The 17,317-nt window shown below is 39.0% G+C and overlaps 1 long non-coding RNA gene across 1 annotated transcript in view; it reads left to right on the forward strand.

Moving 5' to 3' along the window:
* The window catches only part of LOC137197377 (uncharacterized), a 30,738-nt gene extending 14,451 nt beyond the window's left edge, over positions 1 to 16,287 (forward strand). Inside the window, exons 3-4 of the long non-coding RNA XR_010931410.1 lie at positions 2,690 to 2,765; positions 16,170 to 16,287. This is a non-coding gene — a long non-coding RNA (uncharacterized lncRNA). The remainder of the gene's footprint in view (positions 1 to 2,689; positions 2,766 to 16,169) is intronic.
* Positions 16,288 to 17,317: the final 1,030 nt, after the last annotated feature.

The raw sequence follows: 17,317 nt of genomic DNA on the forward strand, positions 1-17,317 counted from the left end.
CATAGTTCTATGGAAAAGACGCAATCTGGTCTGGTCTATATCTGGTTTAATTTCAGAGGATGCTCATGGCATTTAGGTGTTATTAGATAATCAACAGTGAGATTGAGAGGAAAGATTATGATACCGATCACAACTTATATTAACCTCTAACTCAGAGAAACTACAAGACCAAACTTGTTTAGCTGCAAAGATGCAAAACCACTACATTTTTATACATTTTTACTATCCATTCGTAAATAAAACTGTGTGGTTATTTTGTTTTGTTGGTTGACTTCTGTGTCTTTGAAGAATTTATTGTCTCCGGGAACAGGCAGTAAAGACTTTTCTCTGTTTTATTTTTTACTTTCTTTCTCTTTTCTTTCTTTCCTTCTTCCACTTCTACTTTCTCAGCACTCAGCCAGTGTTTCTTGTATCTTTGCTGCAGCTATTTACAGCCACATAATACTAGCTAGATAAACTCTTTTGATGTACCGCAATCTCAGATCTCTTCTCTGTGTCTTTGATGGGAATAGGTTTAGACATGGCAATCAAGACATATTCACGTGAAGGGCATTGATTGATTCTTAGATTATCTTTCAATGCAATGTTTAGATTTCTTCCTTTTAAAAGGGTTTATTTTGAACATGGCCACAATCTGCCGTTTTTTCAGCCAAAATAGTTTCCATGAAGGGAATTAGGTACACGGACAAAGTTGGAGTAAAATGAATTGAATCCTGGAGATCAGTGGCCTTCTCAGAAATTATTTCTGGCCCTCTCAGGGCCTCTAAAGAGTAATAAGATATTCTATTTCGTCTGTGTTTATTCAGTTTAATCATTTTTGAGTGATTTAGTGATTTTGAGAGAACTTGCGGAATTACCAGGCAACTTTAGGATATGTTTTGACACTCTAAAATTGACACTAAGATGGAAAATGGTTTGGGAATTGACCAAGAACCATAAATGTGCAGAAATTTGTCCTGGTGGCAGCAATGCAGAGACGGAGCTCATACTACACTCACACACACAATATTGACTCTCAGTATAGAGACAGCAGGCCACGAGGCAAGATGTACACCAGACAATACAACAGACATATCAAGATGCAAGTATAGGTTCAGCATCCAGTGACAGATATTGTTTTTCAATACCCTGTTCTGAGAGAGTGAGAGAGAGATAGGGTGTGTGATAGTTCATCAGTCCAAACAGAGTCATAAAGCGCTGCATGGTTAAGCCTGATGAATTAATAACAGGGAGGCAGATGGGTCCCAGGGGCACTGTGGGAGCAGAGCAGCATGGAGAGCAGAGACAACACGATCACACACACACACACACGCACACACACACACACACATATATATATATATATATATATATATATATATATATATATATATATATATATATATATATATATATACACACACACACACACATACCTTTCTGTCTGTATGAATCCATATAAACAGTCAGACACTCGTTTGCATCCGCATATTTTTAAAAATTTTATTTGGCCTTTATTTAACCAGGTTTGTCCCATTGAGATCAAAGATCTCTTTTACAAGGGATATCTGGCCAAGAATAGCAGCGACGCAGAGTTTCAACAATAAATTAACATAAAAGCGCATAGATCCGAGTAACATTAAAGTGATCAAATAAAACATTTGATCACAGACAACCTTTTAAAATCGTTCAGGGTTACAATGTCTTGAAGTTTAAGACCAGTCTGATTGTTCCATGCAGTAGGTGCAGAAAACTTAAAAGCTCTTTCCCAGTTCAGTTTGGACTTTGGGAAAAACAAAATGTCTTGAGAAGTAAGATTGTAATTTCCATATTTCAAGTTTAAAAGACAAGATAAGTAAGTAGGAATTTTGCCAAGAATGGTTTTGTAAGTAAAAACATACCAATGACTGAGTTGGCGTGCGCATAAACCATGCAAATTCACCTTTGTGTATAACACGCTATGGTGAGTAAGAGGTCCACAGTTTGTAATGAATGGCAGACCCTGATGATACACGCTATCCAGCATGTGAGGACAGTGAGCAGAGGCATTCATGTACAACACATCACCATAATCAATGACAGGTAGAAGGGTAGATTCCACCAATTTCTGTTTCACACAAAAAGAAAAACAAGTCTTGTTTCCACAGTAAAATCCTAGTAAAAGCCTAAACTTTTTTGCAACAAACTGGATATGCGCCTTAAAAGACAAGTGGTCATCAATTAAAAAACCGTAAATATTTAAAAGTAGATACCAACTCAATTTGTTGACCATTTCTTGTAACAATTTTCTTGGATAATGCTGATCTTATTGTTCTTGAAGTAGTAAAAAACATGTTTTGAGTTGCAGTTGACAAAGCTGTTCTTGTACTCTATCAAATGCATACTGAAGATATGCAAAAGCCTTAGCAGGAGTGTGTGCAAAGCAGTAAAAGATGGTGTCATCAGTGTCAATGTCAATGCATAAAGTGTAGGACAGAGAGACACATGCATCTACTCCACACACACCCACACACACACACACACACACTAGCCGTCCATAATCACTCAAGGTTAAAGTGAATCAAACATTTACCTCATGACTCATGTCTCTCCATTAGAAATTTGACCCTCTACTTTGTTTACTTGACACGTACTTACAATAACAGATATTCCCATATTGATGAAAGTGTTGATCATTGAATGTCGACGGGGATTTGTGACTCTTTTGCAGAACTAATAAAGGCCAGGCAGTGGAGGTCAAACCATTGATGAATAAACCCATCAGAGAGTATCGATGTAGCCTGCAGGTATATTTTTCACATTAATCGTTTTGTCTTTTGCATCAAGCTCCCGCTCAGTGTTTCAGTTCTGTATACATGACACGAGTACTTAGATGCTTTGTCACCGTACAGTAACTACAAGCCCTTTATGTTTGAGAATGAGGGATTGTAACTGGTACTCAGGGTCTAATGATCATCATCTGAATCACTTTAATTGCCAAGTTCAGTTAAAGCTGCTTGGGATAACAATTTATTGTTAAGATGCACCACTCTTATCAGCCTACATCATAAAGTGGGGCTCCTGTTACACTCTTATTTTCTCATTATCTCCTCCTTTCCCTTCATGACCTGGAAACTGTTTTCCATCTTGCTGACTATCCCAGTACAGTTGGAACAAGTAACTGTGGTTTATGAAAGGAGCATGCTTTGTCGAAGTATTTTCACTTGCTGCGCTTCCAAACGCATACAACGACATTTTAAGATGACATCAGTCACAGTAAAGACATGGTGGCAGTGACTCATTGAAAGATACAAATCAAATCTCAACAGCAAATGAGAGGAATCTGTCCCAATTACGCTTCAGATATTTTTTCTCTTCCGTGTTTTAAACATTTCTGTCAGCAGTTAATTTAGAACATGCAATAGGATTTATTTTGAAGAAAGGTCATATTATTACATTTATTTTCAATAAAAAACAAGTATAGAAGCTGTGCATATAAAAAAATGTCTCGATGCAGCTTTAACATTAAGGAATTCCTGGTGACTAATGTCCACTGTCTCAGAGAACAGAATGACATACCAGCTGCAAGGACAAATCAGATTGCAAAACATGGTGTAATACATACAATGGACCCTGTATTTCGTTGTAATTCACCAAGTCACTGATGTAGTGTAATGGCGGTTTTGGATGCGAGCTGATGACACACCAGAATGAGATACCAGTGGAAGCTGTGTGGTAATTTACGATGGGCAGACAGGTCAAGGTTGCTATGTAATCTTCTGTCTGATGGAAAGAAATAAGTGTGTATGTGTGTGAGGAGGGTAAGTAGATGTTGTGTGTACATGTGCATATACTAAGTGCATTTTGAGGGGGGTGGGGAAATGTAAGCTTATTCTGCTGTTTTAGTGGTTTTTTAGTCTGCATTCTCTTGTACTGCAGGCTGCAAGGTTACCAACGACCTTTTAATGGCTGCTGATGATGGCATGTGCTCAGTCCTTGTAGTCCTGGACTTTAGCGCAGCAGTGGGCGGAGAGATCCGGTACAGCCTCAGAATGGTTTTCATCTTACGTGTCAAATAGGAGGATCTGTGTCTCTGTGATCAACTATGTCCCTTCATTTTCCTCTGTTAAGTATGGTATGCCTCAGGGGTCGGTTTTGGGGCCAATTTTATTTTCATTATACATGCTTCCCCTTTGGCACATTGTTCATAGACACGGTGTCTCTTTCCATTGTTATGCTGATGATACACAGATGTACCTGCCTGTTAGATCCACAGACCCTGGAATGCTGAGTTCACTTAACCAATGTCTTTGTGATGTCAAAACCTGATGTCAAAAATGTTTATTCAGCTGAACTCAAACAAAACAGAGATCCTTGTCATTGGGTCCCAGCACACGGCAAAACAAAACAAATTCATCCATCTGCTGGTTCCCTAGTGGATCATATCAAGCCTGTTTCAAGGAATTGTGGCATCTGGTTTAATACTAATTTAGGTTTTGAGCAGCACACCACAAAGCTTGTGCAATCATGTTTTCACCATCTTAGAAATATTTCAAAAATACAATCTATTATTTTACACACCTTGATCTCATCACGCCTGGATTATAGCAACAGCCTCTTTACTTGCCTGAACCAAAAATCTATTGATCGACTCCAGACTGTACAGAACTCAGCTGTCAGGCTTTTAACTAGAACCAAGAGTCATGATCACATCACTCCTGTTTTACCCTCTTTATACTGGCTCCCAGTATGTTTTAGAATTAATTTTAAGATCTTACTGATTACTTTTAAGACTCTTCATGGCCCCTCTCCCTGCTATATCTCTGACGTCTTAGTACCTTACGTGCCGGTACATACTTTGAGATCCTCGGTCAGAGGTCTTTTGTCTGTTCCAGAGTCCCGGGTGAAAACTAAAGGGGACAGAGTGTTTGCAGTCAGGGCCACGATGACGAATGATATGCCCGAGGAAATCAGGTTGGCTGACTCAGTGATCTCTTTTAAGTCCTTTCTTAAAACATACTTTTATTAGGGAGCCTTCCCAGATTTTAATTGAGTTTTAATCTTTTATCTACTTTTAAAAATACTTTTTCTATTCTTGTTTTTCCCTACACTGCATTGGTTTTTATACACCAAATTCTTCTTCTTCTCCTTTATTATTATTATTATTATTATTATTATTATTATTATTATTATTATTATTATTATTATTATTTATTATGTGGTGAGTGCTGATCGCTTCATCCAAACACAGCACCTGGGTTTAGACTCTGTAATATGTCATCTAGCATGGTACATGAGTGACATGATTTGATTTACATGTGAAAAATTGACAGCTCAGTGGACGCAGGCAAATGCAAAAGACTTTAGTTCAAGTCAAATCCTTATTAGACACATGTTTTCCCCCTAATATTTAATGTCACAGGCATTTTTGTGAACTTTTAAGCAAATGTTTTGGCCCAGAATCCCTTAATATCTGACCCTGGCATTAACGGTATAGTATGTAATAAAATGCCTGTTACTGTTGTTGTTATAATGGGCGAGAGAGTATGATTTTACTTAGTGGCCTCTCGATTGGCATTTTGTAAAAGCTGTAATGAAACCTGGCTCACCTTGGTGTATTAAGTCTCTAACTTACCTAAAACCATTCAATTAGTCTGGTTTATTGGAAAACTTATGTGTATAATGGTATAAATGCTATTGGTGAGACTTGGATGAAAAACTGTCCCTATAAATATATCTTATGTGGCATGAAAAAGGCCAAATCTAAAGAGATAATTTAAGTTTTAATGCAAGAATATTAATGTAGGCCTTCAAAACCCATATTGATAATTGTGTATGTGTGTCTGTGTGTTTATTGCCTCGCTGCCATGCTTTCGGATTCCTCAGGGGACTTGCTGCCTCTGTCCCTCCCTCGCCAACCCTCCTTTCACTTTCCTCTTGCCATTAAACGGGAGTGGATCTCAGCCTTCGCGGCCTAAGCAACAACTTGGTAATGACAAATTAATCCTGCTGGAAACAAAACAAAATATCTATATTTCATCGGGCGGCGGTGAGGGCCGTTTAGTGTTGTCACAACAAGTTACATGTTAAAAGGTCTTTGCTCCGTCTTTGGCTTCTCAATCTGCCAAGTTGAATAATTGAAAATATTTTCACTGACTGTCAGGCCAAGAGATGGGGAGCCACGGCACCATCTCCGAGTCTCGCAGCTTTCTCCTCTCTTGTTTTCATAAGCTCTGACATGGCGTTGCCACATGCCTCTATGTTGGCGTGTGAGTGATATCTCAGTTGGGTTATACATGGCATGACTGTGGGAATGTACTGAGGTTGCCCAGCTTTGGCTTAGCTAGCCAAATGTCTCCGCACAGCCTTGAATGAATATGGATAGACAAATAAAACAAATATACATGAACAGTATGAAGTAGGCAAAGCAGGGAATACACTCTGGCATGCGGAAAGCTGAATGTATGGATGAACAATGGCACATGCTCTCACACCTAAAGGCACACATAATCACAGAGACTCTTCTGCATAATACCTGCATGTTTGAGAGTCTGTATTTGGGCTGTCAGGCCGATGGCAATCATGCATGTATGCATTTGTGCGTATTGTTTATGTGCATGTGCCAGTTTCTGTGTGTGTATGCATATGTGTGTGTGTGTTTGCTGCCAAATGTGGAGAGCAGGAAGAGGAAGAGGCTAGATGGTTGGAGGGGGTGTTTATTTATTCATTACCCAGCGGCCTCGGTGGTTTCAGGGGGACATGGCAACACTTGTCCTGGGCCCTTTAGCACTGGTCTGTTTGTGGCCTGCTTTGGCCCTGCCAAAACCTCCATTCCTGCTTCTTTTTATTCTTTTTCATTTGGATTCTTTCACTTTTGTTTCTCTTATAATGTTCTGTGTTGCCTCTAATTTTAGTTTTTTCTTTATGCACTTGGAAATACTTTTAATGTAAAATAAACTCATCTCATCAGCTGTAATAGTTAACAGTAGTGGTGCAGGTAGTCTGATTTTCTTACTTTTGGACAGAACCAAGCCAGCTTGATCCCCTTGTCTCTAGGTTTTACTCTAAGCTAAGCTAAGCTAAGCTAACCGCCTGCTGGCTGTAGATTCATATTTAACGGGCAGACATGAGATTGGTTTTGATCTTCTCATCTAACTCTTGGTAAGAAAGCAAATAAGCATGTTTCCTAACTGCTTCTTTAAGGGATCCCTATCAAAAAAATATGTTTCGAAGATGACTATCAGCTATATCTTTATGATTTTGTTACGTCCCCTTGGTGGAACTAAGGAAAGTGAAGACAGTAATGCGACAATCAAAAATTTAAACAGTCAAAGTAGGAGTATATGAACTTAGAATTTATCTTCAAATTTATTTATTCATTTACAATATTTACAAATACACAGGAGGTTCACAAAATGTGGACGAGGACAGGACAAAGTGGTTGTGCCAAAGTAACAGAAAAATCAATAAAACAAAACTAGGCCTTAAAAATAACTATATCTGAAAACAAAAACAAACAAACAAAATACCAAACTTTATCTACAAAAATGACACCAAAAACCATCACAGTGGGGGCACCAACCATTAAACCTAGTGTGTCTAACAAAATTTACTAGGTGAACGAAAATGTAAAGGCGCACCCCAACTTACCTACCGTCCTAAACCCCCCACCACACAGCTTTTTTAATTTCATCTGACACTGTACCAACAACTCATACAGATTGACTCTTACAGGTCAAGTGCAGGGAACTGAGAGGCCCTCACTCTTGAGTTCTGCTCTTTCGTAGAGGGCTCTGGATGATGATTGGCTGATTCGAAATCTGAAGGAACCAATGAGTTGTATGACTGACGCACACAGATGAAAACCAATGAGCTGATGGCACCTGGAGAGAGTACAAGGGCGGCAGGAGAGACAGAGAGAGAGAGAGAGAGAAAGAAAAACAGAGGGAAGAAAATAAACACACAAAAGCACTGTGCCCCTGACTGGCACGTAACACCCCCACCCATATAAGTCCAAATATAATGTTTGGAATTACATCTTCAACTACATAGCAGAAGTTAACAATGCAACTTATGTCATGCAACTTTTAAGTGATGTCGGTGAGGAAAATATACCTCAGAAACAGAACAAACACATCTTTGTTTTGGGATGACCAGGCTTTTGTGTTTTAGAGATGCATGCACATTATTAGACAAAATGCTCTATCATGCTCTGTTTTTTTAAACTTTTGTTTAACTGCAAACAGTGCCAGTGCAGTTACAGTTAAAGTGCCAGTGTATGAACTTGTGGTTGACCTGAATGGCACAATAATGATTTTATTTTGCTTAAGGAAAAATGAAAGCGCATACCTTTTTCCAGAAAATGTTACTGACACAAACAAAAGCACGCACACTTTTACCTCAACCCTACAAGAATCTCTTTTCACAATATTGTTCTCGCCCTAAAATTCCAAATTTAGCTTTCACAGGACTGCAAAGCAAGAACACAGCATAAAAGACAAAATAAAAGATGGCGAGACATGCTCATAAACACAGATTAGAATAATATATTGGAGACAGACAGATATACAAACACATAACATCACGTAAGCTCACGCTGAGCTTCTCACATGACCCGACTGGGCTAATCTCCCCCATGGTGGGAGACCATCGATTCCCATAACAAAAGAACTGAGCCAGGCACAGATCTTGCTCCTGACCCTTCCATCCACGCTCGGCCCGAGCGCGTGTTCAAACCCCAACCCGATCAATGGCCATACCGAGGGGATCAATTTCTCAGGCTTTGGGGTGTCAAATGTGATATGGCATCACTTTGGCTTGGTGGCGTAAAGGAGCCCTTTTGCGACTGATGCTTCAAAGCTTTCGGTTCTCCGCATCAGCCGAACAATTCAAATCAAGATTCAGATTGGTGCGAGGTGATGAGAGGGAAAGAGATGGGAGGGGTTTGATCCACCTGCCTGTCCTCTTTTGTTTTCAGAGGCTTGTTGGATTGGTATAGTCATCTTTGATTGATTGATTTTTGTTTGTTTCTTGGTGAGGTATGTGATTCGTGATAAGTGATTTTTTTTTATTTTGTCTACATCTCTGTTGCTAAGGCGGTGGTGTTTCCAAACTGTACGTTCTAAAAATTACCTCGCTGTGCGCTGATGTGTGACGCTCCCTATCCCTGATCTAGGAGTACCAACAACTAATTGTATTCACCCCAAAGAAACCGCTGTTTCTGCTGCAGATAGGGAAACTAATGTCTCATGCAATCTCATGAGTTTCCTGCTGTTTTTAGTGTAATAACAAAATCTAACAAAAGTCTGCTGCTAACTGTGGATGTTGCACACATACACACACAAACACACACACATGTGGTCAAGGGCCTTAGCCTGCAGTGATGGGGGGGGGGGTAGGGGTATATAGGTCTTGCCCAGGAGGACCATGGTCCCACCCACTCCCCTGTTAACCCCTGGAGCTGCATACACACACATATTACACACACCTGAAAAGACAAAAGGGTCATTCTTTAACACACACAGTCCAGAACGGTTTTCTCAACGCTTACATCATGACCACAAATCCACTAATATTTTCTGCTGAATAAATGAGAGGAGAAAATGTGATTTATAGGAATATCACTTCTTCAATACTTCAGAAGAGGTGGATTATATGATTGTATATTAACAATTCACTTACATATGATACCAGAGTTTCAGTAGGAATAGTTACATGATGAATATGTTTGGACTGGGGAGCTACACTTAATGGCAGTAAGAAAAAGTGAAAAACAAAATCCATGATTCAGTGTTATAGTATAGCTTTACTTAAACAAAATGTAACAATACCAACATGGAAACAAACTTACAAATTAAACTAAACATAAAGGCTCTTAAGTATCATATAAAGGGTTAAGTATCAGTATGGTTGTGAAGAGAGAACTTTCTCCAGAGTGTTAAGTTATTGGCGTGTTAAGGTTTTCTTTTCTGCTGTGTCAAAGCTCAACTGTGATGTTTTATGATGATTATGATCAGTGAGCTGGAAGGAACTTTGGGGATCTGGAGAGGTTACATGGTGCTAGAACAAATCATGGAGGTAATCCATACGATGCTATCTGTAACTACATCTACATACTGTCGGACAGTTTAAATCACAGCAATGCATCATAATTACTGTGTTGATTTTAGTAAATGCTTGTATACAAAGTATCTTAGAGTAACTAAAGCAGTTAAAGTACATTATAAAATGTGGAAAGAACACTATTATTGATCAGAGCTACTCAAGTAAAGTAACAGTACCTCAAAATTATACTTCAGTAAATGTACCTACAGGAGTAACCTTCTGTGTGTGATTACTGGTGTGAGACAGCTACCACAGGAACTTAATTTTAATGCAAAACTCACATTGTGTTTGACAATAAAATGTCCATTTTGCCCAGTAAGGACAGTGAAGCCAATAATAATGCTCCAAACCAGCTTACATTGGATTTTGATAGTGTAATCACTGTAAAATGTTTATAATAACATTTTTATTCATCACAATAAAACATTATGATGCAGTCAGTCGTCTGTAGATATCGTATTGATTAATTCTTTCGTTCTTGTCTTCCTCTGGCAGTTAAACAAAGGTTTCAGTTTGGGACCAAAACAAAGGAAGCAACCAGCATTTTTTTCAAGACAAAGACAAAAGGACATAAGGAAATTGTATGAGGGGAAAAATAGCAACCCTTAAAAGAAAAAAAAAATGGGGAAAACACAAGTATTAAAATTTAATTGAAAAATAAAAACGATGTTATCTCATAAAAACATTCTAAATGGCCTTGGTAGGGCTGTGTATGGCGGGAAGCCGCACGATGTACCTAAGGCACTGCAAAGTGTTAACATGAAAAACACATCAGAGAAAAGGAAGGAGGGAGGGGCAGGCGGCCTGTGGGGGTGTGCATGCATGGAAATGCGAACATGTGGCTGATACGTCCCACTTTACAATTAGTGTGCATGATATGACTCCATGTACGAATGATGTGGGTCACAGTTTTTTTTATTTAAAGTACGGTGAGTTCTCAAGATGGAGCAAGAACAGTTCAAGGAGTAAATTACACATCTGGTTACAGAACATAATAAGATTTAAATTTGTATTGTAACTATACAGTGTATGTTTATTCTCTATATAAACAGTATAGAGGATCGATCATTCTCACCCCAGTGTGTTGGTGGTGGGTGAGATAGAGGCTGTGTGATGGACTGGAGAGGAGAAAGAGAAGCGTCATTCTTCAGCTGGAAAAAAATATGTATAAATGAATCCATCAGCCTTAATCACAAACTGGACCTGCAACTAGTAAGAGCACTGAGGCTGAAGTGAAATTGCTAGAGGTATGGTCATTTCTTTCAGAGGCTAATCAAACTTACACCTCGCTGCCACTCAGAGCTGCCAATGTACTGCTGCTTTACATTTTAAGTGCAATAACATTTACTTTTATCAGTTTCTAATTGTTTAAAGTATTTTTATAATAGGAATAAATTATGCTGATTTGTATGTTATCCATGTTTTAGATTAGGAAATTTTTAATATACTCCAAAACATTAGTATGACGGCTTTTTTTGTAAGTTGCACAGATGAAACAAATCAAACTAACATAGATTGCATGAGCTCTAATAAAACTGTAAAAGAAATTGAAGTTTCTGACCAATCTGCATGACCACTATATATCTATTCTTAAAACAAATATAGACCGAGGTGTAGAAGTCATTGCTAATCATTGTCACTGCCAGCATAAATGTCCTACAATTGATTCAAAATAAATATAAATTCTCATTTAAATATTGTAAGTTACGGTACTGGCATGCTTATGGTTTTGTTGAGTGTAGTGAACCTCATTAATCTGTCACCTAACATATGAACAAGTTTAACCAAACCGAAAAAGAAAATGAAAAAAAAAGAAAATTTATATTCGGAAGGAGCTGTGAATTAGAAATGCAAAACTTTACGAGCAGGAGACAAAGTGAATGTTTCTGTGCCAAACAACAGTCATGCTGATGCTTTTTTCACTTCCTGGTTTTGTTGGAAGACGACGGTTTCAAATACAATTTTTAATTTCCTGTCAGGGGGGAGCGAACAAAGTTGAGACTTGTCAGGCTCTTGACGAGTCTAATTGGGAAAATAAAGTGCCCCAAGCAAAGTTTTAACATGAAGGTGTGTTCGTGAGACGGAGGTGTGTGTGTGTGTGTGTGTGTGTGTGTGTGTGTGTGTGTGTGTGTGCTTGTCTGTAGCGCACATGCATTTTCCTTTTACTCTTTGATGATGAAGGAAAAAGGGCATGTTTCTTTTGCATATCCCGGATTCCCAGATTCTTCCACCACAGTAGACTGATTGATGTAAAGAAAGAGATGAGCGAGGAAAAAGGAGGAAAAAAAAAAACAAAAAACAGTGGAGGAATTAGTCAGTTAAATATCTCAGGGACTTTCCCATCTTTATCTCCTCTGAGTGTTTACATCAAACTCGTCTAAGCATTAAAGTTTGCAGGAAGTCACACAGGACCCACAATCATACAGAAACACTGACAGGAATGCCCTAAAACTATTAGCTCACACTCGCACGCACACACACACTTTCTCACTCTGTTTGTTTCCCTCATCCATCTCTTTCTCACACATAAATTTAAACAGAATAATATAACAGTAGTAAACACAGGCAGATGTAAGCACAGACATATAGTATACAGTATATACGTAGAGTATATACACACACATACACACACTTACGTGACCTTTTCAAAAGAGCTTTTTATCTCACATATGAGCTGTGGTCTGTTTCTCAAGCAGCAGAGTAACCAGTGAACTGTTCCACATTAACTACAGTCAATATATTAATTTTAAGTAAAATATGTCAAACCAATATGAACTCCCGTGACCTCTTGTTAAAAGCTCTGACTGCGGCTGTTTAGTCACCGCTGAGGTCATATGAACCCTTAACCCTGCATCTTTGCTCAGATTACGCCACCTCTCATTCAACCCATCACTGTTACGAGATCAAATGATATCTGAGGATCTGATCCAGAACCTGTGGCTAATAGCCACCTCGGCCCGCTCGGCTCCGGGACTCATAATGGAATGAACAGAGCTGTGGACTTACTGCCGTTTGGCCCGAGGCTGTAATCAATTTCCCCCTTGTGAGGGGCCCGGGCCATGGAGTTCACTGTTTGCAGGGTTTGATAAGAGGAAGCCGAGCAGGGACCTATAGTTTGGCCTAATGTCAGGTTCACCATCAGATAAACAGTCTGATTTGATCTCAGTGCTGCAGGGAGGAGATGACTGCTGCTGCACTCAGTGGAATTCTTACTATGTGAGAGAGAGAGTATGTGTGTGTGTGTGTGTGTTTGTGTGTGTGTGTGTGTGTGTGTGTGTGTGATGAACGAACAGTTGCTTTGTGCGTTTGTCTCTGGTTGTACAAGTACAAAGTAAAGGTGTGAGTTTGTGTGTATGTGTGAACATTTGTGTTCAATTCATTAAAAGTGCTATGTGTGGAAGTTTTTATAGATTTATATATATATACATTTGATAATATCTGCTATTGTGAAACATGACACCTGATAGAGATGATTGACGGTATCTGCAGTCTTCATAGGCATCATAAACTAGTGCTTAGACAGTTAGTTAATTGAGTAATTAGTCAACTGACAGAAAATGAAAGGATATGGCTGTTGATTTTCTATTCTATTCTTTCTTCTCTCTGTGTGTGTTTATGCAAAGCCTGATAAATCTTGTCCTCCTCTGTGCTGTAGACATCTGTTGTTGTCCAAAAACCATTAAAAACATGTCAGTGAGCCACACCTTTGCATTGGTCGACACGTTCCTTGGCCCCGAAGGCAGTGGTTACTGCAGTTTGAAAACGCCGCCAGAGACTAATAACACCAATAACATTTTCAGTTTCTGGAGAGACACTGCACCTGCCTTATATTGCCAACTATGTTGATAATTGATTGTTTGACATCATTTATAAGGCAAAAATGCCTGAAACTTGCTGGTTCCGGCCTCTCAAATGTAATGATTTGCTGCTTGTTTGATCAACCAGCCATCTAAAATTAAAGATACTAGTGCAGTGCCTGTTCAAAACGTGCCTGTTCAGAATGAGCCGATTGCTTATTAACCGCATATATATGTACCAATTGACAAAGGTATCAATTAAAATGATAAAGATTTAATAAATGAAATGGTTTCAATCCATACTGAATCTTCACCAGTGAGACTAAACAAACGTTGAACCACAGAAGCAGTTTACAGCCTTCCATTGGTTGATTCTGCTGCCAGTCAAACGTGTCTGCACTCCTATTGGCCAGTTTTACTGTCTCCACCTCTGTTTTTTTCCCCCTGTGTGCGCTCGTTCTTCTCTCTCGGGCAGTTTAACTGAGCGGGGTATGTGCCTTTGTCAGCAAGAAACGTGTCGCGTGTCCAAACAACTTCACACTCAACACTGCACTTCCTTGAGTCCTCAGAAGTACACCCGTGAAGTGTGAACTCAAGTCAGAAGCCCCGCCCCGCTGTGATGTGATGGTGTTTATATCAAACAACCCCAGCTGCACTTAGACATAGACAGGCTGAGTGGCTCGCTGTTTGCTTGTTTGTTCAAAGTTTATTAATATTGAATGTGTCGCGTGTCCAAATTGCACCGATTGCTCTCTTTTTCTCTTGTCTTTTTTAAAATGACTCAGGAAACCCACAACAAAGCCGAACTTTTAACATTATCAAACAAAGAAGGATGTCATCTCCTCGTCTCTTTTATGGCAGCAGGGTTGTACAGCTCTGATCATGGCGTGCAGTCGCATAGCCCAGAGGCCCCGCCGCTGCAGAGCAGAGTGGCTTTCTGATCACGTGTTTATTCATATTAAACGTGTCGCATGTCCAAATTGCACCAAATTCAACACTCCTTTGTGCCCCCAGCAATGCACCCACCAATTGTGAAGTAGATTGAATGAAAGGTTCTTGAGATATGGAAAGGACAAACAAACATGCATACAGACAGACAGACAGAGAGACAGAGATTCCTTGCTTTATATAAAAAGATATAGAGAGATTAAGTTTGAAATTATATAAGACAGATTTGACTGGGGCAGCCTGGAAAATCATGACAACATGCAATATGCCATATGCAGACAAACTAAGTTGAGCAGCTGCAAGTTCAAACTATCCAGCAGGAACATGAACATCATATACACTGCTGGATTCACAAATACTGCTAATTGGAAATACAGGTCACCTAACCTACAATATACAGCCCAACTTTTCAACACTCTTTGTTATGCTGATTTATGCTGACTACGTTTTTATTGTTTACATATTTTTCTTAGCCTTAGTTTGTTTGAAGTCATTTTCCCACCAGCTTTACATTTCTACCACCGTTTGCTGTCGCCAGAAAACTCTAAAAGCTCCAAAAGTGCAGCACACAACATAAAAGGCACCATAGAGGTAGCTGATCTTGTCTGAGAAGACTTGTTTGTTTATGATAATTATACTCTCAAATTGGTGTAGTAATTATTTATAGATGTTGATATGCAACACATTGTACATTCAGCTTGGAAAATTAAAGGTTGAAAGTTTAACATCTACCACACACGAACAGCTCATTATTATTCATCTCCACTGTCACTGCTCTAAAACTGTAGGAACTGTTGAGTGATGGCTTATATGAAATCATTCATAACACCTTAAAAATACTTTAATAAACAATATCACACATACACAGTTAATTGTCTGTTCTAGAAAGTGTGTTTCTTTATAATCTGGAAACCATGTCTTGGGCTCTACGATGGACGTTTGTTTTTCAGGCTGTTTATTAATCGCTCCAGCCTTTTGTATTACTCATCTTTCCACAAGTGCTTTTTATTATGAAACCTTACTACAGTGCAATGAATGTCTTCAAGTATAAAGTACGGGTCATGTGCACTGTTAGTGTTTAGTCTAATGCCCTCATCCATCTATTCCACCATCACTTTCCACCTTTTAATTGCCTAAAACACTTCAACCACTAAGCCCTTACCCTGCTCACATTAGATTAGCTATGTTTGTGCTCTGATAACCTCTCTCAGGCGGCTTCTCAACAGGAAGGCTGATGAGAGGGGTATATTAAGGCTGTTGAGGAGGGCTGGGGGCTTCTGGGAGCCCAAAGAGACAAGAACCGTTATTGGAAATGTAATTTTTGTTTGTCTGCAATTACCTCCCCGCTCATTTGTTTTACAGACGCTGTTGTTATAGTGAGAAGAGAGTACGGTGGATTCTCCCTTGGATTGCTCTTCTGAGAGGCTGCAGTTTATTACAAATGGAAAAGCTTTCATTGCAGATTGCCCCACCGCTGCATAGAGGTACGTGACCCATCTGAAGCACACTGGGGTTGGCTCTATAGAGGAGGATTTACTCACAAAGTGCGCAGACAAGAGGTCGATTGTGTGTGTTTGTGTAAGTTTACGTACATGCGTATTGTACGTAATTTGTGTTTAGAAATGAGTAACTTCAAGCTAGAGAGCGAACGCAGGTTAGATGGCATGAATTAATGTATGGAAAGTCTGTTTGCACACCATTAAATATGTGTGTGTGTGTGGTTTATACATCCACATGGAGCAACAGTGTTAACTATTGTGTGCAATCAGCTGGTTTACATTAAGCATGCTTGAATTTCCATTTGACATAGCTAAGGTATTTTCATTTTAGCCAAAGTATTTACAATTACACATCAATGACACACATGCTGCATGTTAGAAAAGGTACCAGCAGAACTGAAGGGTTGGATTTTAAAATGTTATACCCCATCCCCTGTCTGGAAAATATGGTACCTGATGTCAGTTGCTAAATGTAAAGGAACAACAACAAATATACAGGCTTATATATTATCTTCAGCATGTTTGCAAGGTGGCTGCTAATTGAGTCATTCATTCATCCATTAAAAAAGAAAATGAAACAGAATTATAACATGACATTTGATGAGCATTCTTAAAATGTAGTTACTGCATTTTTAAACATTAATTTAATAAATCACTTTGTTTTATGTCTACCTAGGAATTAATGAATAATAAATAGTAACTATTCAATATTTATTTTGGCATACTCTACTCCCCACTGACATTTGAGTAAAATTAACCATTCACTAAACTGCTCCCTCAAACAGCATCATAGCTTAGCAACTGTAACTATGCACAACAGGTCTCTCAAGCTTGGTTTTTTTTCTCCATATACTATGTTCATGTGGTTAAAAGTGTAAGGAGTGAATTAAACAGTGTGTTCATGAGCTCTAAGCAGTGATCAGTGATTTTGAGATGGCAATAGTTGACGCAAATTCAAGAAATATCTGCAATATTTGCGAGAGCCTGCAGTTCAGCTAAATTACTGCAACT

This window comes from Thunnus thynnus, chromosome 14, assembly GCF_963924715.1.
Source record: "Thunnus thynnus chromosome 14, fThuThy2.1, whole genome shotgun sequence".
Lineage (NCBI taxonomy): Eukaryota > Metazoa > Chordata > Actinopteri > Scombriformes > Scombridae > Thunnus > Thunnus thynnus.